Source organism: Pelodiscus sinensis, chromosome 3 (assembly GCF_049634645.1).
Source record: "Pelodiscus sinensis isolate JC-2024 chromosome 3, ASM4963464v1, whole genome shotgun sequence".
Classification (NCBI taxonomy): Eukaryota; Metazoa; Chordata; order Testudines; family Trionychidae; genus Pelodiscus; species Pelodiscus sinensis.
In genome coordinates this window covers 173,472,377-173,495,530 of record NC_134713.1, presented here as the reverse complement: position 1 = coordinate 173,495,530, position 23,154 = coordinate 173,472,377, and the positions used below count along the sequence as shown (strand labels likewise).

Sequence of the window (23,154 nt, the reverse complement as noted above, 5' to 3'; positions counted from 1 at the left end):
CAAATTTTGAAATATGCTATTTCGAAATTCGATCAAAATAAGATACATAATTTGCATATTTTATTTTGAATTTAGGCTTCTGTTTAGATGCACCTTTAGTCTAGTTAGTGAACTGTGCAGCCTGATGGGACGGGGCAATATTCAGGTTTATGTCCAAAAAAAGGCATGGATGGGGAGCTAGAAGCTTAAGAGGCCGCCTTCTGGATCACAAAGGAGAACACAGGTGAACTATGCCCTGAATTGTGGCAGGCAGGCATCGAACTAACAGCTGTGCTGATTGTGAGGACAACACACAAAATGCAAAATAGATCAACTTATAGTAAAATATATTTTTCAATAAACATTTGCTGAGGTACGTGCCTACTTAAATTTCTGAGCTATAAACCACTGGTGCACATGATTAATTTTCACCTCTGCACCTTGCAGGATTAGGCTGTAAAGTGTTAAAAGTTGTCATTGTAGTTTTCCTTAATTTGTGGTACCATATTGTAATGTTCATGGGAGCTAAGACCAAGGTCTCATCTATTTAAAAGAAAATGAGGTTTTATTGGCACAGAAGTAGATAATTCCATACTTCACGTGTCATTTGTAGTAGAAAGAGAGACAAACATAAAGCTAAATATTAGATGCCTAGTATGAGGCTTAAGGCCTGGACTAAAGCAATGATCAAAACTTGCTAATCTAAAGCAAAAAGTCAGGTTGTGACCAAGAGGCAGACACGGCTCATGGAATCTGGCAAGAACAAGGCTGATATTGCAGAAACACACATACCTAAGAGGTACTACACACAAGTCATGCAAAAAGCATTCCAGAGTAGTGCCAGGAAACCCTGATGCCAGCACATTCCCCATGGATAACTAAAATATACTGACCCATCCTAACGATAAGGTCAGGATGACAACGTATGTGAATATTTTGTTTGACCCGACACGTACAAGGTAATGTGTAACACCCAGATAAACCAAAGTATGGCACCTATATGTGTCAGAAGTGATGTCAGAACTTGTTTGTATCTGTGTATAAAAATGTATCCCAGAGGGACTGTCCTTGTCTGGCTTAAAGGGTAGTAGAAAGTCCTGCCACTGAATAAGAAGGTGCACTGTCAGTTTTAATTTAGTCAGGATGCAACAGAAAGAGAAGCAAAAGGAATGGCCAGATTGAGTAAGTTACTTTTAGTGACAAAAGCCCATAAAACATTTTATTTTCTAACTAATCACAAGCATCCTCCTCCAATGATAGGCTTCTACATTAATAATGTACTTGCTGTGTCTATGCATTTATTCAGCTTGAGACTGGAATCAACCTCCATCCATTTCGAGTAGGTTGTAAAATAGCCAACTGCTTGTTTCAGAACCTCAGTTAACTTGTGCCAGTAATTATACACAGAAAGCACAAGCAACTATTCGGTATGCTTGTCAAACATTTTGCAACAATGACAGAACACTTTCTCAGTTGATTTTGAACTAGTCAAACATTGATTCAGTTACTCACCATACTCAAACATTCTTTTGTAGTGTGACTTTCAAAATTGATGCTTCTGCTCATTACTGGAAACATCATATACTAGATTTTGTTCAGCCGGTTCAAAATTGTATAATCAATATTGACAGAGTTTAGGATCACCGACTATAAAGCAGGATCTGATGTATCGATCTGTGGTGTGCAATTTTTCTCACTGCTCCTTCTGTCTTCATGAAAGGCTGATTTTTCTTTATCATTTCTCTCCTTTTCATGTAAACCAGTTATTTCTTTGTCATTACTCTTTTCACACGAGTTACATTCTTCTTTATCATCACATTCCTTATGCCACTAAGAAAACTGAATGATTCTTCTTCACTTTCCTCACATTTTTCTTCCTTATCTTCAGGTAAATCTACTAATTCCTTGCTATAATAAGACTTACATTATTTATGCTTTGTTTCTCATTTCTTATGCACATAGACAATCACTACTGCCTAAAGTCTGATCCATATTGTTCTATTTCATGAGATTATTATAATTAATAAATATTTTAGACAAAGATGTTGTGCTCTATATTTTCCCTCTGGCATATTAAAATATTAGGGTTCACATTTTCAGGCTTCTCTGTGCAGCCATCAAGTCTAGAAACTTTTTAAAATCAAAGCTGAGATTCTCTTATGTTTCCATGACTCCAGGAGCTGGGCCTTAAATAAAAAACAAATATCACAAGACTTGTGATAAAAATTCAAAATTAAGTCAATATCTTTGTTAAGCAAGTCATAAAATCTCACAAATACATGTTCAGATAGTGCTCATGTCTTGCTTAACTTACTAATATATTGAGATATGTCTTAATAGGAAATAAAGCTAAATTTCTGTTTATTTGTTCTGACCTAGATATTCTAAGCTCGCATAATATTTTAACACATTAGCAACAGATAGACACTTTGGAAAGGGCCTTAGTGTTTGCACCATAGGCATGACTACACTAGCAAATTATTTTGAAATAACTATTTTGAAATAGCATGCCCAAGCTACAGGGAAGGCTTGAAATTAGTCCAAGGCAGGTTCTGTTAATGTAGGAGCACTACCTCAACTTAAAACCCCAGGAAGCACTGGGGAGTAATTAGTTTGAATTACTCTGGGGAGTAGTTATTTCAAAATAGTAGCAGTGGAGTGTCCATGACCTTCAGTCTATAACACATTAATATAGATCTGCTGTTTGGACTGATGCATGAAAGCCACTGTACTAGAATATTAATCTCCATATTACCTCTATTGCTAGAATACAATCACTGGCAAACACTGGGTGAACGTATTTTGCAGGCACCAAAAATATTTAAATGTTGGGAAGTTAATACTCTGTGACCACCTCTGTGCTTCTGTTGTAGCAGTAGCTACATGTGTTTGTTAAATAACTCAGCAGCTAGCCTTACCTCCATTTCCACAATTGCCTTATTGCCATAGACTCCTGATCATTATGGGTTATAAAAAACCTCATGCTCTGTTGTGTATCTCCAGGTGAATGCTTCTTAAAAATTATGAAATTCTCTTTGATACTGTCATATGGGTTGTAGCATCAGTGTTCCATCAGCAAGTGCTTGTTTGTTGTATTTCCAAGACAGGGCTTTCTATTCATTGTACTTCTCCCCACAGATGACAGAAAGGACTCAGAATCACAGCTGAAGCTTTAGAGAATTACAGATTTCATTGTACCTTCCCAGGCTCATTAGTTCTGCTAACAGCTTCCACTTGTTAGGAGGCTCTGTGGGTGAGAACAACAGCAGCAGTCAGTGATGCTAAAACAGGGGCAGCCACGGAGACTATTGTTCTGGCTGAAGCTAAGGTGAGCAGTGGGAACAAGAATGTGAACTTCTGTTGTATATGCTTATTTAAAAAAATTAACCCCAACTGCAAAATTTGCAGATTAACCCTTTTTACACCCAAAAGAAAATAATAGACCTCCCATAGGCTGCTTATATTCATTCCTTGTAACCCTACTGATTTCTATGTGGTTGCATTAATAAAAATAAGAGAAGGATTTTGACCATTTTGTCAGCTTCCCACGAGGGAAGGATCTTTCTTTTGCTTCTATTTTTAGTCATGTTAAGTAATGATAGAAGCTGATTCCAGAGTCCTGGTGTACTGTGGCTATGCAAATATTTTCCTTGAAGATCCAGTTACTGCTTCTGAGGTTCTCTGCCCTGACCCCCAGCTTCCAGCCCCTGCTGCACTACACAATGACTGTTGAGCATTCATTCCACCTGCAAAATCCACAAGTAAAATAATGAAAGCAACCGTATTCTATATACACACCTGTATATACACATAGAAACACTTGCATGCATTGGCCTTGATAATTCAGTACATCAGAGCTTTGTTTGGGTGAAGTGGGCAGAGTGGTAAAGCCTGACAAGAAATCTGTTGTGCTGTAAATTTAGGAGGCGGGAGGATGTTAGGGACACAGGAGGTGTCAGAACTGCCTACACTGTTTTTGTAGCAGAGATTTTCCCTGTGGCACTGCTCTCCGTATTCTTCAGAGAAATATTTGTAGAATATGATTTTAGCATAATCAAGATGTGGGTTATGCAAGATGGGTCAAGTAAGATACCATTGGAAAGGTTATGGTTTATTGGATATGGTTATTCTATTTATACGTGTGCATCATTTCTGTATCCAAAGTCTGGAATATTGATTATATATCAATTACAAAAGTGTGGGCACCTGATGGACACCCACCAGAAAAAGTGCAATCAGTCTGGATGGTTAGTCAATAAACCATTAGGAGGAACAATAGAACTTTGGCAATGAAAATCTCCCACCTTCCTGAGATTCTGCTAACAGCCTCTACTCAGGTCTGCTTTGACACAGCAGGGATATGTGATCATGTGACCTGGTACTGAATGCCATTTTGGATTGCTTGTATTTTTTCCACCAGTGGGGGTGGAGATCAAACAGAGAAACAAAAGAGTTCCACCAGATGCAAATCTGATGTAAGGGTAGGGAGTAAAATAATCAAGGTCAGTTATTTTCTTCATGGAATTCCTGTCCAAATTGACTGCTGTAAACACCTAAAATCACTGAACAGGGTAAGAAAGGATTGAACTCTGAATGGAAAAGGTGGTTGGCCTGTGAAAATATGCTTAAAACAATGTTTAGGGTGACAAATTACTACTTGCAGACAGTTTCTTTAGTGCATTGAGCTTAGTTGGCATATTTGTTATATTTGCTCAGTAATCTGCTTTGATTTGTTTGGTATCCCTTGTAATCCATCTATCTCTTGTAGTTAATACATTAGTTTTCTCCAAATCCACTTTGTATAATTCATAACTGGGGTACAAATGCTATGCATATCTTCCTCCACACACAGGGCAGAGGTGAATTTTTATGAGCTTACACTTGTCTGTGCAGCATAAGACAATACAAATTTAGGTTTGCACCTCTGAGAGGATGTGCACTTGAGTGCTGGGCAACTCCTTAGCTGAACGCCTTCCTATTCAGTATTTATTTTAGTGTCTGTGTCTTTCTACAGCTGGGTACATCCTCACTTCTGTATGTGCTAGAGGAGGCTTGAGGGCCTGGTTTAGCAAGACAGACTGAAGAAGTCCAGGCTGATGCAACAAGCAGGCTCTGTGTTATCCCAATATATCAAATGGCACCCCCAAAGTTGGGGAGCAACTGTCACATTCTTTAAAAGGGTGAATTTTCAAGGGAAATTCTCCAAACATCGTAAGCTCACCTTGTGCCAAGTAAGCAGCATGAAGTAAATCTGGCAGATAGGATGATGCAGTCCCTTCCTCCATCCCTCATTTTATATATATAGGTGGCCATACATGCTGATTAACTCTATTTGCACCACCAGAATTACACCAGTTTACACTGCCTCAGTTTCTTTCCTACTGGCATATGATTGTGCAGTTTTTACCATATCTGTCCTGAGGAGATGTTCATCCCATGTCCAGAGACATTACCAGTGAGGAACCTACAGTGGAATGTTTGTAGATGCACTATTGGACTATTATTTCAAAGGTGTTGTCTGCATTGATACTGAAGTGCCCCAAGAGACTGAGTCTTATGAACTTCAACACTGAAACAGACAACAGCTAGTCTATGAGAAACTTTCAGTACATGAAGATTTACAGATGAGCAGGATATCTGGGTTAATCTTGTCCTTGGACTCACAGATTAATTGGATGCATTTTAACACTTATGTTCTAAGTGAGATTTTTTTGCTGCACTTGAGCCCAGAAGGGACTAGAATCACTGACAAATGTATATTTAAGTACTATCAGTCCAAAACATATTGTACTGCATCATTAAGAACTTGGTAGAACAGCAAAGAAACATCATTCACAGCTACAGAGATTCCTTAGGCAAGTAGGACTTAGTTTCTTTCTGGCATTTTTGGGTTCTGTTACCTTTTGTTCTAGCCACCTCAGACAGACAGACAGCAAGAGTTATTAGCTAAATTAATATAGCATACACATTGTCTGTATGTGTTGGGAATACAGAGATTTATACTTCTTTAACAAAGTCAGTATTATTTAATTACCTTTTGTTTGGCAGTTGGCAGTTGGCAGTATTTTGATATTGATCTGCAAATCCCAGTTCACCTGCACATTTTTCTTTACAAAAATGACATCAAGTTGTGTATTGGTGGGTTAGAGATGCTCTGTAAAACTATCAATCTTTACTTCATGAAATGGTTGTTAAAGAGGGAGAACAAAGCAATGCCCCTATAGAAATATCATCAGTACATCTGCCATTTAGAGGTGCATGGAGTTCTAGTGAGTTATTTTCAATGGGTCCATTTAAAAAAAAAAACCTGGAATTTGTTTGTGTGCTTCTCAAATGTACTTCACAGAATGGCAAGGGCAAATGGGAAGTAGTTTAAACTGAAAATCAGTCATACTATCTGAAGTATGTGTGCTCTATTAATCAGGGATAGTTATCAATGCTGCTTTTGAATGGGAAAGTAAAAGTTCTATTTCAAGTCTTTACATTCACTGTACTCCAAAACTATTTGTAGCAGTGGATAAAATTTCAAAAAGCGATACAACAAATTGAACTTGATCCTACTGCAAGAGGAAATGTGAAAGGAAGAAAAGGAGGTCTCAAGTCAATGACAGCTAGCAACGTCATTTATTTTTTATAGTTTTTACTGGATAATACAGCATGGACAGTCCCTTACCTACTGGGAAACTCAAGCACAGAGTATGCATGTGATGAATGGGGCATGTTGTGAGAGTGATTTACCAGCAGAACAAACTACCCATGGAAGTGGTGTATTCCTTATCTCTTGCTATCTTTATATAAAGATGGATGTCTCTCTACAAGATATGTTTTAATCAAATATAAGTTAATGGGATCAATACCAGGGTAACTAGGTAAAAATCTATAGTCAGATGGTCAGCTTAGATGACTGAAGGGTCCCTTCCAGTCTTAAAAAAAAAAAAAAAAAATCTATGAGCAATGAAACCTCCTGCAGCTCTTCCTGGGGTGGTGCAGCTTCACGCTATCCCATATGCAAAGATGGGCCTAAATGGCACCATCTGTTCCTATCCTACCGACTACCACTAAGTATATTTTCCTCTCCAAGTAGAAAAAACACAAAAATGATTATTTATGCTATACAAATGCTTGTAAACAAACGATCAGCTTTTCATTATCTGTAACAGCCAATCATCCATAGTAAAGCTGTCTGAGAAACATTTTCCATCCTGTGGGAAAACTATCAAGAAATTAAAATGTTGTTTCATCCTGAATCAGAATCGAAAGTCAAAATATCTGATTTTTTTTTTTTACAGAACAAAATTTTCCTAGAATATTGCCTGTCAACATGACCAAGTTGTTTCATTTTGATTTTATTGTTTTCACTATAACGTAATGTAAAAGTTGAAACAAAACAAAGTAAAAGTGAAACTTTTCAACTTTATCAAAATTATGTACTTTTATCATTGCCTTTACAAAAATTTGTACATTCCCATGAAAATTTTCAATTTAGTCAAATCCTCATTTTCCTAAGGAAAACTGTTGTCAGAAATGTTTTATCCACATCTAGCCCACAGTATTTAAAGCCACTACAGGGTGAATAAATATATTTTAATTTCAGAGTAGAAATATTTGTATAGCCACTCCCTGACTTACGAACACACTGACTTATGACCATCCGTACTTATGACCAAGCTCCCATTATAATATTTTCAAGTTGAGAACCATGTATGTCAAGTTTTTCGAATAGCACGGGCAGCACATTTAAGGGTATTTCCGATTTAAGACCAAATCAAATTACGACCAGGTGTTTGGAACGTAACCCATTCGTAAGCGGGGGAATGTCTGTAATTATCCAGGCTCGCTATTAAATTAACATTGTGGAAGCTGAACACTGTAATGTAATGTACAGAAGGTATGATTTGAACCTAAAGACCCATTTCTTCTGACATTAACATAGATGTGACACCCATCTGAGAAAAGGAAGTTAAAACCTCAGTCTTCTGCTATTTTCATAAACCTTTTGAATAGACCATTTACAGCTTACTATATTGTATTTTTATCTGATGGGGTAGTAGTGGGAGCTCTCATTCTTCTAGTCACAATAAACTACTGGACTCTGGAAGGAGAGAGAATTACATTTTTAATCAATACTGTGCTTTGGCAAATTGACCTGCTCTACCCTCCAAAACTAATGGATGCAGAGTTTTTGAAGTGCTCTGAGTAATAATCTTGCTCTCTCAGTGTATTACTCAAAGAATGGCTTAGGAAGATAAGAATATAAGAACAACAGCCATACTGAGTCAGAACAAAGGTCCATCTAGCCCAGTATCTTGTCTATTGGCAGTGGCCAATACCAGATGTCCCACAGGGAGGGAACATAACAGGTAACCCTCATATAATACCTCCCGTCATCCATTTCCAGACAAACAGAGGCTAGGGACACTATTCCTACCCATCCTGGCTAATAGCCATAGATGGAACTAACCTCCATGAATCTTTCTAGCTCTTTTTTGAACCCTGTTCAAAAAAGTCCTAGTCTTCACAACATCCTCTGGCAATGAGTTCCACAGGTTGACTGTGTGCTGAGTAAAGAAATACTTCATTTTTTTTTGTTTTAAACCTGCTGCCTACTAATTTCATTTGGTGACCCCTAGTTCTTACATTGTGGGAATAAATAATTTTTTATTCACTTTTTCTACACTAGTCATGATTTTATAGACTTCTATCATATCCCCCTTTAGCCTCCTATTTTCTAAGCTGAAAAGTCCACGTTATTTTAGTCTCTCTTCATATGAGACCCATTCCAAACCCCTAATCATTTTTGTTGCCCTTTTCTAACCTTTTCCAATGCCAATATATCTTTTTTTTTTTAAATGAGGTGACCACATCTATATGCAGTATTCAAGATGTGGATGTACCATGGTTCTATATAGAAGCAATAAGATGTTTTATGTCTTATTCTCTATCCCCTTTTAAATTATTCCTAACATTCTATTTGCTTTTTTGACTGCCACTGCACAATGAGTAGATGTTTTCAGATAACAATATTTTGTCCTCCTCTGTTCCCAAATGGCCCCAGGCCTTCTCCTTCAGAGCTTTGTCCTCATAAATCACCTCAGTAGATAGATGATCTGTTACAAATGAAGTAGGAGGGAAGATGCTAAATCAGAGATAGAGGTCATAGTGTGAAACTTTAATTACATCATAAAAGCTTAAAATAAAAACAGCTTCATCAGAGGTCCTGGAATCTTGGAATCTGATGGCATAGATGCAGAGTAGGCAAAGAGGAGTGCTAGAGGAGGCTTGGGCCACATTGTTTTCAATATACCACTAGCATCTAGCTTTATGTTCTCTCAATTGATAAAGCATAGAATTCTGAGCATCTGTACCAATGTTTGTGTTTGCAAGTGCTAGGCAGATATTGTAGAATGTGTTGTCTGAACAATCAGCTACTGGTTCACTTCTTTGACCAGAAAAGAGTGAGCGAGAGAACTTTCCAAATGATGGGGTGCCACTTGCCTTGTGTTATTAAAACAACCATATACACCTTGGAATTATTGCATGAATAAGTGTTACTCTTATGAGGAAGGGTTGCAGAAGCAGGCTTTAAAAATGTAACCAACTATGAGACAAATTTGTATACTATATCGAAATTACTGGAGGACATAGCTAGATTGTTGCAGCTGATGGTTAGTAGATAACTAAGACAAAGATACTTTCTTTGACTTTTTGTAATTGCTAGTATTGGTGAGAAATCTGAAGTGTGAAATATTGGCTCTTGTACACAAAAAAGCATCCAAGAACTGACTCAAACTTGAGGGGGAGAATGGAAATTAACATTTCCTGTCAATCTGTGGAACATACAAAAAGAGTTAATACAGACTGCTGGGACTAATGCGTCAGTTCTAATATTCTTATTAGTATTCACCTCTACAGAGTCAAAACTTTTCACAGTTATGTTTGCACATGTTACTGCTGTATAAAAACATAAACACAGTATGCAGCATAACAATGTCACAGGAAGGAGTTAATTGTTCAGAGACATTTAGCAACATGACATTTGGGATATATTTCCTCTTATCTGGTAAGTGCTACAAAGGTTTACATTTACTCTATCTACTTTCTGCCTGTACCCAGCTATATTTATTTATATGTATATATGTGCATAGATAGACGGAAAGACACAAACATGATTTATTTATCTATACTCTTCAAAGGACTAATTGGAGGACAGGGAATGGGAAAGGAACTGAAAAAAGGTGATCATGAAGCCTGAAAAAAAAGTAAATAAAACCCAAACACTAAAATGCTAGTTATCATAATAGATTAAGAGAGCCAAGGAACTATTTAAAGAAAGAGTCTGGTGTTAGGAGGCTCTTCTTCACTCCTTCCCTGGTTCTTGTCATGCAGAAGAAGGCAGATTAGAAATCTGAAGTGCAGACAATACAAGGTTTAGTGGGGTTAGTTCCAAGCAAACATATCCATAGTTCTACATGCCTGCATAGTCTGTTTCCCAGTGTTTTGTTTCCAGCTCTGATGCAACAGAGAATATGCCCCGCGTCCACCTTCATAATTCTGATACCTCAAACTCTTGTCTATGTCCCCAATACTCTTTTCCCACCTCTTCCTTCTTAGCAGACCAAAATATACCTTCTGTGCACACCCAAAATCATACACCTTGCAATTTATAGTCATGTTCTGTTTTGGACGGTTGTGAATCTGGAGTCTTCATCCCACCCCTTTTGTATCCCATGAGAGGGATAAGGAGTGAAGTTCTGGCAAATGCCAGGCTTTTCTTTGACTTTTAGGGCTCATCCAGACTTGCTTTCACTTTCAAAAGATATTCAAATTTGGTGCAAATTTGCATATCTTCTTCCACTTGCTTTTTCAAAAGAGTTTCTTTCAAAAAAGAAAGTAGTCTAGATGCGGTTCTTTCAAGAAAAGAAGTGTAAACATCCTTTTTTAGGAAGAACGATTATTTTCAAGAAGGGTTTTTTTCCTCGAGCATCAAAACTACTTTCTTTTTTAAAAGAACCTCTTTCAAAAAAGCGATCAGAAGAAGATATGCAAATTCAGCATGAATTTGCATATCTTCTTTTGAAAGTGAAAGCAAGTCTAGATGTGCCCTTAGGCTGTGTCCAGACTCAGGGTTTTTTTGGGGAAAAGTAGCCTTTTTCCGAAAAAACTTCACCTGTGTCTAGACTGCAGCCACGTTCTTTCGAAATTAAATCGAGAGAACGTGGCTTTTCTTTCGACGGCGGTAAACCTCATTTCACGAGGAAGAACGCCTTCTTTCGAAAGTGCTTTTTTCTAAAGAAGGCGTTCTTGAATGTAAATAGGGCTTCTTCGAAAGAGAGCATCCAGACTCATTGGGTGCTTTCTTTCGAAAAAGTGGCTTGCTCTTTCGAAAGTTCCACGTGCAGTCTAGACGCTCTCTTTTGAAAGAGCCTCTTTCGAAAGAGGCTTGCAGTCTAGACATAGCCTTAGTGTGTCTTATGCCTCCTCCCCACCTCCCTCATCCTTGTTTGCCCTGCCTAACTGGTTGCTTGACCTGATTTGAAAAAGGAACCAGGCAGCCTTTCAGTATGTTTATACATTACACTCCCACCATACTCTGTTACATGTTTAGTTATATCTTTTCCCATTATACTAACAAACCCATCTGGCCAGGCAGAAGCCTGAGCCTTTGTCCACACATATTAGTATAAGATATAAGAGTATCAAAGTCAACCTCCAAATTTTGTCTCAGGCTGACAAATTCACCTGTGTGCTAACTGGTGGAAAGAAGGCTGGAAGCCATGAAGAGAAACTGGAGGGAACTGCTTTGTAAACTTGTTTATTTCTTCAGCACATGCGTGCATAATTCTAACAGCCCAAAAGGAAAGCAAGGCAAAATACTTATGATATACAGGGACTGCTTGTTCTATTCAAGTGACTCAGTGTGTGAAACATCTGATCTTTAGGAAATAGGAAATGTGTCTTAATTAATTAATGTACTAATATTTTTATATATCCTGTTGTGATCTAGGCACATTGGGAATCTGGGTTATTTCTTGTGCTACAAAATATCAGGTTTAGTGTTCCATAAATTAATCTTTTGGATTTTTCACTGTGATTTTTACTCAGAGTATACCTTTAAAATTATTTGCTATTTCCATAATTTTCTGGTGAGGCTTAAAGACACACTCCGGGCTCACAAAAAAAGCTTAGGTCCCAACAGCATTTTCTATTTAGATTTTCATTTTTCCCCTTTTGCTATTTTTGTGTGGTTGGGAATTTGGGACTGTAGTAAGTTGCTGACAGTTTGACAGCCTCAATAGCAGCAGATTAGTAAATTTTCAGATTTTCACACATGATTACTCTTATCCGTAAATAAGACATCCTGAAATGCTTCAGGTGTCTTGTTTTTGGCTCAACCCTGCAAGCTGCTGTGCATTCTCAGTCCTTCTAATTTCAGTAGGCATTGGGAATGCCTCCCACAATACTGGGTCAATGCTGAATCACCAATAGTATGTACACTACTTCAGGACAAAATATATGCTCAGTTACTCACTTGTGCAACTTCCCAATGAGATGGCACAGAAGAAACTGTGGTAAGAATTTGATTTTTTGAGTTTATCAGGCAGAGATAGATAGTCTCAAGAGGTCATCTATTTCAGTTCCCTGAGCTCAAAAAAAGACTAAGAATAATCTGGATTATCCCTATCTAACATTCTCTTAAAAATCTCCAGTGATGGAGATTCCACTACTTTCTAGGCAACTTATTCCAGTGCTTAACTACACTGACAAGAAATTTTGCATTATGTTCCTCCTAAAAGATCCTGGCTGCTATTTAAACCCATTGCCTCTTGTCCTATACTGAGAGGTTAAGAGGAACATTTTATCTCCCTTCTCCTTCTAACATTTTGGCGACATCTACACTGTCATCTCTTCCAGAAAAGGGATGCTAATGTAGCACGTTGGAATAGGCAAATCTGCGGGGGATTTAAATATCCCCCGAGGCATTTGCATTAACATGGCTGCCGCTTTTTTCCGGCTTGGGGAAAAGCCGGAGAAAAGCATAAGTCTAGATGTTATTAAATGCTCCTACTTGAAAGTAGGAAGAAGAAATCCTCTGGAAAAGGCTTTATTTTCCGGAGAATAACTTCTAGACTGGCGCTTTTCTCTGGCTTTTCCCCAAGCCGGAAAAAAGCGGCAGCCATGTTAATGCAAATGCCGCGGGGGATATTTGAATCCCCCGCGGATTTGCCTATTCCAATGTGCTACATTAGCATCCCTTTTCTGGAAAGGGGTGCCAATGTAGACACAGCCACAATGTACTTGAAAACTATTATAATGTTCCCTCTGTCTTCTCTTCTGCAGACTAAAGTAACCCTTTCTTCTTCAATCTGCCCCCATAGGTCATGCTTTGCAGATCTTTAATAATTTTTGCTGCTCTCCTCTGGACTTCCTCCAATCTGTCCACATTTCCTAAAATATGGCAACATTAACTGGTCCCAATATTCTATATGAGACCTAATCATCATGGAGTAAAGTGGGAGAATTACTTCTTGTGTCTTGCTTACAACATTCCTGCTAATACATTCCAGGATGTTTGCTTTTTTGCAACCATGTTGAACTGTTGACTTATACTTATCTTGTGATCCACTATGACACTCCTATCCCTTTCAAGAGTACTCCTTCCCAGGCAGCCTTTTCCCAGTTTATGTGTGTGTAACCGATTTCACCTATGTGGAATACTTTTAATTTGTCCTTATTGAATTTCATTCTATTTACTTCAGATCATTTTGTTTTTTAATCCTGTGTTCCAAAGCACTTCCAACCACCATCATCAACTTGGTATAGTCCACAAACTGTAGGGCTATGTCTACACTCGCAGCTTCTTGCACAAGTAATATGCAATTGAGGCTAAGCATGGAATATTGCTGAGCCTCATTTGCATACCTAATGAGCCACCATTTTTTTCAGAAGAGGCTCTTGCGCAAGAAGGAGCGTCTACACTGCCCCTTCTTGAGCAAGAAAAACCCTCTTGTACAATGCCATTCTTCGTAAAAAGTAATAGGTGTAACGGCATTGTGCAAGAGGGTTTTTCTTGCACAAGAAGGGGCAGTGTAGACGCTCCTTCTTGAGCAAGAGCCTCTTCTGAAAAAAAATGTTGGCTCATTAGGTATGCAAATGAGACTCAGCGATATTCCACACTTAGCCTCATTTGCATATTACTTGCACAAGAAGCCGCCATTATCTAAATCATTGCCTAAATCTATGCCATTATCTAAATCATTGGTGAAGATATTGAGCAGGATTGGATCCAGATCTGATCCCTGCAGGACCTCACTTTATAGGACCTTCCAGTTTGACTGTGTGCCACTGATAATTACTCTCTGGAAATTATTTTCCTATCAGTTATGCACCCTTCATATATTAGCTCCATCTAGATTGTATTTCCCTAATTTGTTAATGTGAGATAATATCAAAAAACTAAAGTCAAGATACACCACATCTACTGCTTTCCCCTTTTCCACCAGGGTTATTAATCTATCCAAGAAAGCTATTAGATATGTTTAATATGATTTGTTGTTGAAAAATTCATGCTTTTACTTATCACCATATTATCTTCTTGGTTTTTTTTTGCAAATTGATTAAATAATTATTTGCTACATTATCTTTCCAGATACAGAAGTTAAGCTTACTCTTCTGTAATTCTCCAGGTTGTCTTTATTTCCCTTTTTATAGGTTGGCACTTTTTTCCTCAGTCCTGTTTTCCATGATCTTTCAAAGTTAATGACTAATGGTTCAGATATCGCCTCAATAAGCTCTTTGAGTATCTTAGATGTATTTCATCAGATCCTTAGGGTTTGCTCTTGTGCCCTTAATAATGTCTCATTGAAAAACTGCCAATTTTCTTGAACTGTTCTTCCCCTGAGACTTGCTTCCCTGAGTTTCCTTAAGTCTGCTTTCTTGAAATCCATTATCTCTATTGTACTATTCTCCCTCCTACCATTCATTAGGATCATGAAATCTATCATTGAAGATCACTTTTACTCCAAGCTGCTTTCCACTTTCACATTTTCAACCTGTTTCTCCCTATTTCTCATAATCAAGTATAGAACAGCTTCTCCTCTACTAGCTTTCTCCACCTTTTGATATAAAAAATTGTTTCCAATACATTCCAAGAGCTTGTTGGATAATCTTTGTGCTGATGTGTTAGCTTCCTAACAGATGTCTGGGTAATTAAAGACCTGCACCATCACTAAGTCCTGTGCTTTAGATGATTTTTGTTAGTTATTTTTAAAGATGTCTCACCCACTTCTTCCTAGTTAGATGGCTTGTAGCAGACCCCTATCAGGACACCCTTAGTCTATGGATAAGGATTAAAAGGATAAAAAATGTCTACAAGTTTGTATCATAATATATGTAAAGTGTGTGTGTGTGTATTTACAAATGCTAATTAAAAATCAGAATCTCCATTTTGCCTACCCCCAGGTAGACAACATAGTGAAACATGTGAAATGTAGTCTAGCAGCTGAGTAGGGCCTATGAGAGAATCAGGTCAGGAGGGCCTGGAATTGCAACTCCCATGAGGCGCTATAGTGGGTCTAGTCAATGTAGAAATTAATGTTAACTTGACCCAAAGAGTTTTGATTTCCAGATGGTAAACCACTAAAGTCACTCTTTCCACAGGGAAAAAATGATTTACATGAAACTCCACTTTCTGACAGCAATGCCACATCTATGGTATGTATATCCAAAGTAACATGCAATGACCATTCAGCTAACCTTAACTGGAGTTTTGAATTACTTGGAGTTATTTTGAAATAAAGGGCCTATCCATCAAATTCTGTCTGTTTATACATTTAAAATATACCATACACATTGTTATTTCAAAATAATAACTCCCAAAATAACTATTTCAAAATAGCATGTCCACACTACAGAGAAGCCTCAGAAATAATCTGATGCAGGCTCCCTTAATGTGGACACACTGCCTTGATTTAGAGCCCCGGGAAGCACTGTGGAGTAATCACTTTGAATGATTCTGAGGAGTAGTTATTTTGAAATAGCAGCAGTGGAGCTATTTCAAAATAAGCAGTATTCCTCGTGGAAAGCAGGAGTTGTTATTTCAAAATAACCAGCCCTTTATTTCAAAATAACAGACTTCATAATGTGGACACTCCACTTATTTCAAAATAAAGGGAATTATTTTGAAATAATTCCTTTGTTATGTAGACCAAGGCAAAGCTGCCACAGGATCATACGTTGTTTTTAAAGTTACAGACTAACACAACTTCTCCTCTGAGACTTTTGAGAAAGACTGAGTAAAATCTAATTTAGATAGCATTTTAAATATATGTATTTATTGCTATTCCTATATGTACACACTTGTACTGTTCTTAAGCACTGCAATGGGACACTTAATTAATGAATGGAATGGAGTAAACTGCACGCAGGAGATTATAACCTGGGTTAACAGTTTCCATGCTACTTTATTTTTGTCAAAGAGAAGGCATATTTTTTCCTGGGGGCTGTTAGTACGATGGACAATATCATAGGCACATGGGTGAATGTGTTAATGAGGAAACAAAGTAAAGTTCAAATGAGGTCTATTAACCTCAGTATTCCAGTTCACTAGGAATGACATCTCCTGCTTGTCTAATGACTCAGTGCATTTATCAAAAATCAGTTTAAAATGCATGCCTAAATGAGAACATGTTTCAATATTTACTATTAATTTCATTTTTCTTTGAGTGCATTTATTTTATAACTTTTTGAACAACTTATCAGCTAACTTTCAGAATACTTTCAGGATTCTTTCTTTTATACAATTTGTGTGGTTGACTTTGGGTTCTATTTTTGGCTTCTCCTCACAATTAATTCCCATTAATGTTTAAAGTGGCTATAGTGAGCCATCTTCTCCACTGAATCGGTGGAGTTTTATTCGCATAAAGACCACACAGCTGGGCTGCAGAAGTTTATATGTCCTTTTTCAAGTTTTACATGTCCATGACCAAATTCTCTCCTGGTGTTAAGTTAGTATGTATGAGTTGTCAGTTCAAAGCAGCAACCTTTTGCTATTATAATAACCCCTTTACGCCCTTAGTATTCACTCTTTTAATTTGTTCTGTGGGCCAGATCAGTGCAAGGCAAGCCCAGATTTTGATTAGCATAAAGGTGACACATTTACACATTCACCATGTTGCATGCTACTCAGCCACAACTCATAATCTCAGCTAAAATTAGTCTTTCATATGTGCAAGGTGGTAAGCAACTAAAGAAACTAAGTGCCAACCATTATGTTCAGCAAAACAGCCTAGAAGTTCACAAGCTAAGAAACACTTTTTAATGTGAAACTGTAAAATGTATTTGTTGAAACTGACACTTATAACTGGTATTCCTGAGTCTAGTGCTGGAGGCAACCGTCTTGCTGAAAAGTGATGCCATTTAGAGGATCATGACAGCAAGGGCTGGATTATGACATTCTCATGCCCTAAGCTATATCAAGTGTAAGAGGCCCCACACCATAAAAAAAGGAATTTATTATTTTTATAGAAAGGACATTGAATATATAAACATGAAAGCTTTATATTTGCATATCTCCAGAGGTGAAGTGGTGAAAATAGAGTAATCTTCATTTTCAGCTGCCCTCTCTATAATGATGATATCACGGTAGAAATATATTTTAAACAAATTATTTGAAGTAATTGCATATAAGTAAAGAAGGAGTAAACAATGCAATATAAAAATACAAACTACTGTAAAATACAATATGCTGGAATAATACTGAGGACATTTTATTTTCTGTTATGGTATCTTAAATTGTGGAATTACTTGTGTGAGTGAGTATGCAATGACACTCTCAGATTTTAAGATAGCAAAAGAGCGTGTAAGGTGCAATAGAGGATATAGGATGCTGATAACTGAGTTTTAATCTTGTATATTATATTGAATTAAATTACATCTAGGAAATAAGCAAATGCATCAGAAATTTGTATTCTGGTTGTATTTTTCCAATAAATTGATTTGTTTTTATAGAAGGTTATGCTGAATTACCTAATATTTTTACTAAAAGTAGTACCAGAAATTTTTGGTGGAAACCGGTAGAATTAATTTTATATTATAAATATTGAAATTTTTTTATCCATACAACAACAAATAATATTTTTATTAATAGAAATACCAAAAGCCTGAATTATTTTATCAGCTTATTTCTGTGAAAGTTAGTATTATTTTGTCTATGTTCTCACAAGGAAACAAGAGGATATATATAAAAGATTATGAATAAAGAAAATTATCTATCTTTTCATATGAATAAATGAAAAATGATTAATTTTTGTTAGGAAAATACAAAATTTATCTAGACTGCATATAAAATATATTTGCAAATGTTTATTCTAGTTTAATTTTCACTGTATATGATATGTGATTTATAAGTGTATAAAAGCAATTTAGAATAGCATATTGCCTATAATAAAATATTATCTTGCACTTTCCAAACCCAGCAAGAATTCCAGTCTTTTTTTTCCTAAACAGATTTCTGTGTTTATGTCTCTGTCCTCTATCTCCTTCAGGACCACTAATGAATCTTAAGTAAACATGTTGGACATATAGAATAACAACAAGCTATATGTGCAAAAGAGAATGAAAGAATTTACTGGGAAAAAGATTGGCAATCTTCAGTCAGGCATTTAGAAAGGGAGAAAAACTAGCCTATATTCAAGCAAACATAATGAATATTATTGGCTTTAGTTGCCTATAAATCATATGTGCACATAGTTTGAAATAACTTGCTCACCAAGTACGCAGAATATTTTAATATATATGTATATCTCACTTCAGTTTTCTCAACAGCCTCTAATTATTCTTTCATCAACACTCTCTGATATTTACTGTGAAGGTTCCTGGAACTGACAGAGAGAAGCTGACACAAATTTATCCTCCTCAAAATGCACTCGACCCAAGTCCATAAGACTATTACCTGCAAACTCAATTATGTGACTCGTGGATAGCTGCTGAAGCAGAAAGCAGCAAGTACACTGAAATACACAACTGTACATATGTACAGATCAAAAGAGGAAAGGACACATTATCATGCAACTATGAGCTTGGCAGCATTTCTTCAGGACACAGCCATGTCCAACCTTACATTTTTCCTAATTTTTAACAGCAATAAGGTTATCTATCTAGTGACAAAGGCACAGTAGGAATTTTACCAGTAGCAGCTGGCCTACATAACATTATTTTAGAAGACTGATAGTATTTCTACAATAAATTTGCTAATTGTACAAGTGCAATTGTTTGTTCTCAGCCCTCAGCTGAAAGGTAAGTTTAGGGCAGGGATAATGTGTATCCAGATGTACATTTTTGTAACACGTCAGTGAAAATGCCTATATATAGAGAGAACCTTTTTTTCTCTTCTCTCCTTTATTTATCAACAGATTTTGATAAAATTTGAAACAGTTTTTTTTCATTTTTAGAGTCCCCTCATATTGTGAGGCCCTAAACTGTATCTTACTTAGCTTATAGCTTAATGCAACACTGATGACAGACCTTCAGAAGAGAATCCTGAGTTAGACAGGGAGAAGAACATTTCTAATGTAACGTTTAACATTTAAAATAAAATGTGTTTAAACATTTTTGTTCTGATTGTTATTCAGTTACTGAACCATAGTTTAATACTGCTCTTCAGCTTCAAAGTCATCAAGTGCTGGATATTGTTAACTCCCTGACCCATCTAGTCCCTCATTGTGAGAGGAGAGTAAGTGTAAGCAATCTTTGAAAAGAACACTATTCAATATCATTTGAAATTCAAAAACAGCCTTCTATTTTGCAATTTCAGATAAGAATGCCCAGCATTTTATTTAGTTTTAAATTGCTTTTTCAGATTGTTTAAATAACATAGGGAGCAGATCTATATTATTCCCCTAAGTCTCAATAAAAGTCAACTTCAGTTCTCTCTTGCTCATTTTGTATTTATGTTCTGCATTTCTGCAAGCAATGTACTTTGTATTCCTGGGCATTTGTCTATATTACATTTCATTTGTCTTATATACGTTTAAGCCAGTCAGGTACAATTACATAAAATGATGCAATAACATTCAGTGGAAACAACACATCTTTGTATGCAACAGTTACATTGCCAGTAACATAAAATATTTGCTGTATACACAATGCTGGAGATTTGTCAAGACTTGGATGCATAGATACTTCTCTTAGCAGTCACATGTTATCCTGAATCTAAACTAGTATGGCAATTAATCAAGTTCCCTTAATTAAGGTAACGTCAATTTAAGAAAATTATCCTTAAAGGTTTCAAGAATCAAATGGTTTTGATAAAATTTCTGAGTCAGTAAGGGTGTGTCTAGACTACAAGGTATTTTTGAAAAAAGTAGCCTTTTTTGAAAAAAACTTCACCTGCGCCTAGACTGCAACCGCGTTCTTTCGAAAGTAAATTGAAAGAATGTGGCAGTTTTTTCGATCATGGTAAACCTCATTTTACGAAGAATAACACTTTTTTTTAAGTACTCTTTCGAAAAAAGGTGCTATTGAATGCAAACTGCTTTTTCGAAAGAGAGCGTCTAGGCTCTTTCGAAAAAGCTCACTTTTTGAAAAATCTGCTTGTAGTCTAGACTCTCTCTTTCGAAAGAGGCTTGTAGTCTAGATGTACTCTAAGGCTACGTCTACACTGGTGCATTCTCACGCAAAAACTCTTCCAGAAGAGAGTGTCTACACTTGCGCAAAAGGGCTTCTTCCTGAGCGGGAGCGGCAGAATTCTCACACAAGAAGCCCTGATTTTATACATTAGAACATCAGTTTATTTGTGCAAGAACACATAGCCAGTGTAGACAGGCAGCAAGTTTTTGCTCCAGAGTGGCTGCTTTTGCGCGAGATTGCGCCAGTGTAGACATAGCCTAAGTGTGTGGTTTATAAGTGGATTCTTAGTTGATTTATTAAAGAAGCTCCATAAGGGATTTTTTTTTCCTGAAAATTCACTTACAATTCAGAAAATGATAATGCAGATGATTGAACTTAGTTGGCACCAAATATCCCAGTCCTCAATGCTGATTTCTAAGCTCACCTGGAATCTCAGTGACTTCAGTATAATTCCACATGGATGTAGAGCTCTATCTGTGAAGAGTTTATTGCATATCAGGGGCCAATGGTCTTATCCTGGGCCCAGGGATGTCTATAACAAAACTCCCATTGACTTCAATGGGAGCAGAATTGAGCTTTAAATATTCTGAGAGCTATATATAGCAAAAAAGTTACATGCCTTTATCAATATAACTGTGGAAGATCCAGAGCAGTTTTATGCCTTGCAAACCAATCTTGTAGAGTTGGAAGACGAGAGCAGTTTAATTTATGGCATGTAAATATGACAATTGTTAGCTCAGTTATAAACTAACAATAACTTACCTGTTTTTTACAGTGACCAGCCATTCCAGCCTCCTGGTATTTAAAGCACCCACCTTCAGTGATCAAGATAACCAGTGGTATTCTTATGCTTACTGCTCCCTTAATGCCCAACTCTTTACAACCTGCAAGGTAGTAAAAAAACAGTGTCCAGACATCAGGAGTACAAAAAATGAAGCACAGTACGAGAGCCACTGAAAACCTTTTGTTACCCAAAATGGTTGCATTGCAAATAAATTCTTAATTAAAATAATTTATTAAAAACACTTGCTTCAAGGCAATCTGAACCAATCCAAAGTCCATTGAAGTAAATGGAAAGTCTTCCATAACTCCAATGGGCACTTGATTGGGCCCTCTGTGAGCAAGATGAAAATTGTTGGCTAGACAAATACATCAGGAGACAATGTGTGCAAAAGTGAAGAAAACATAGGCAATGGTTAACAGTAGCTGTATGTGGTGCTCATTCATGTGAGGCAAGAGTAATAAAAATCCCTACACTCTTTGGTTCTAAATTAGCATCACCCTGTTTATGTGAGACATAATCAAAGATGATTACATAGAAGATAGGTCACCTGCCTCTAGCCAGTCAGGCTTCATTGTTAAGCTTATGGAGAGAAGAAGATTGACACAGCAGGCTGAAAACATTGAGCTAGGTCCTGGAAGTGCATTAGTGTAGCAGTTGAAAATCATAAATAAGGAATTCCTGTTACTCTTTCAAGCAGATCCACAACAGAAATCTTAGTATTGTTTTCTTGGGATGCCAGTTCTATGCTAAATGTAATTATCAGAATGCTCCCTGCTCTGATCACACTTACACTAGTCAGTATAAACTCATGAATACAGGTTGCTGTATCTTTTCCAACTATTGGACAGACAGTAAAGCAGATTGAAAACTGGCAGAATACCTCCTCCAGTCCATGCTTCTTCCAAACTGATCTAAGGTGGTCAAAGGTGAGTCAAACAGAAACTCCTGCTAATTCAGTTAATACAACTCTCTGAAGCTGGTATCAGCTGACATCTATCCTTTCCATAGCACATGTGTAATCTTCCAAGTGGAACTGAGAGGTGTGACTTCATGCTGTGAGGAGGGTGCCAATTATAAAATCATAGTTCCGCAGCTGCAAGAGAGGCAGGTAACAAAGGCTACTTCCACTCTTGAAGCTTGAGGTGTGATTCTCAGCAGTGTTCTACCTTTCATCAAGGTAGATAACATTAATAGCATAGCCATGGCAACAACAGCAATGGTGAGCAGCAGCATGAGCTAGCTGCCCGTAGTACAAACCTATAAGAGTACAAACCAATAGGTATGTGGATAGGTTTGTACTCTGAGCAACTTAGATTATAAAAATCCTAAGCACTGCTACAGGCTGGAGATCAACTGGCTAAGCAGCAATTCTGCAGAAAAGTACCTGGGGATTACATTAGACGAGAAACTGGGTTATTGGGCTGCATTAGTAAGAGAATTGTCAGCAGACCGAGGGAAGTGATGATTCTCCTCTATGTGGAACTGGTGAGACTGCAACTGTAGTATTGTGTTCAGTTTTGAGTACCCCACTACAGAAAAGATTTAGACAAATTGGAGAAAGTCTAGGGGGGAGCAACAAAAATTATTGGGGACCTGGCATTCATGACTTGAGGAGAGGCTGAGAGAACTGAACTTATTTAGTCTGGAGAATAGAAAAGAAGTTGATAGCAGCCTTCAACTAGCTGAAGGCAAGTTCCAAAGAAGATGTAGCCAGGCTATTCTCAGTGGTGGCAGATGACAGGAAGGAGCAATGGTCTCAAGTTGCA

General features: G+C 37.1%; 1 long non-coding RNA gene across 1 annotated transcript; it reads right to left on the bottom strand.

The window, feature by feature from the left end:
* Window positions 1-619: 619 nt before the first annotated feature.
* LOC142827685 (uncharacterized) lies at window positions 620-21,530 on the bottom strand. The gene is made up of 3 exons (XR_012902396.1): window positions 21,367-21,530; window positions 2,898-3,226; window positions 620-2,165 (listed from the first exon to the last, which is right to left on the bottom strand). It is a non-coding gene; the product is annotated as an uncharacterized LOC142827685 (long non-coding RNA).
* Window positions 21,531-23,154: the final 1,624 nt, after the last annotated feature.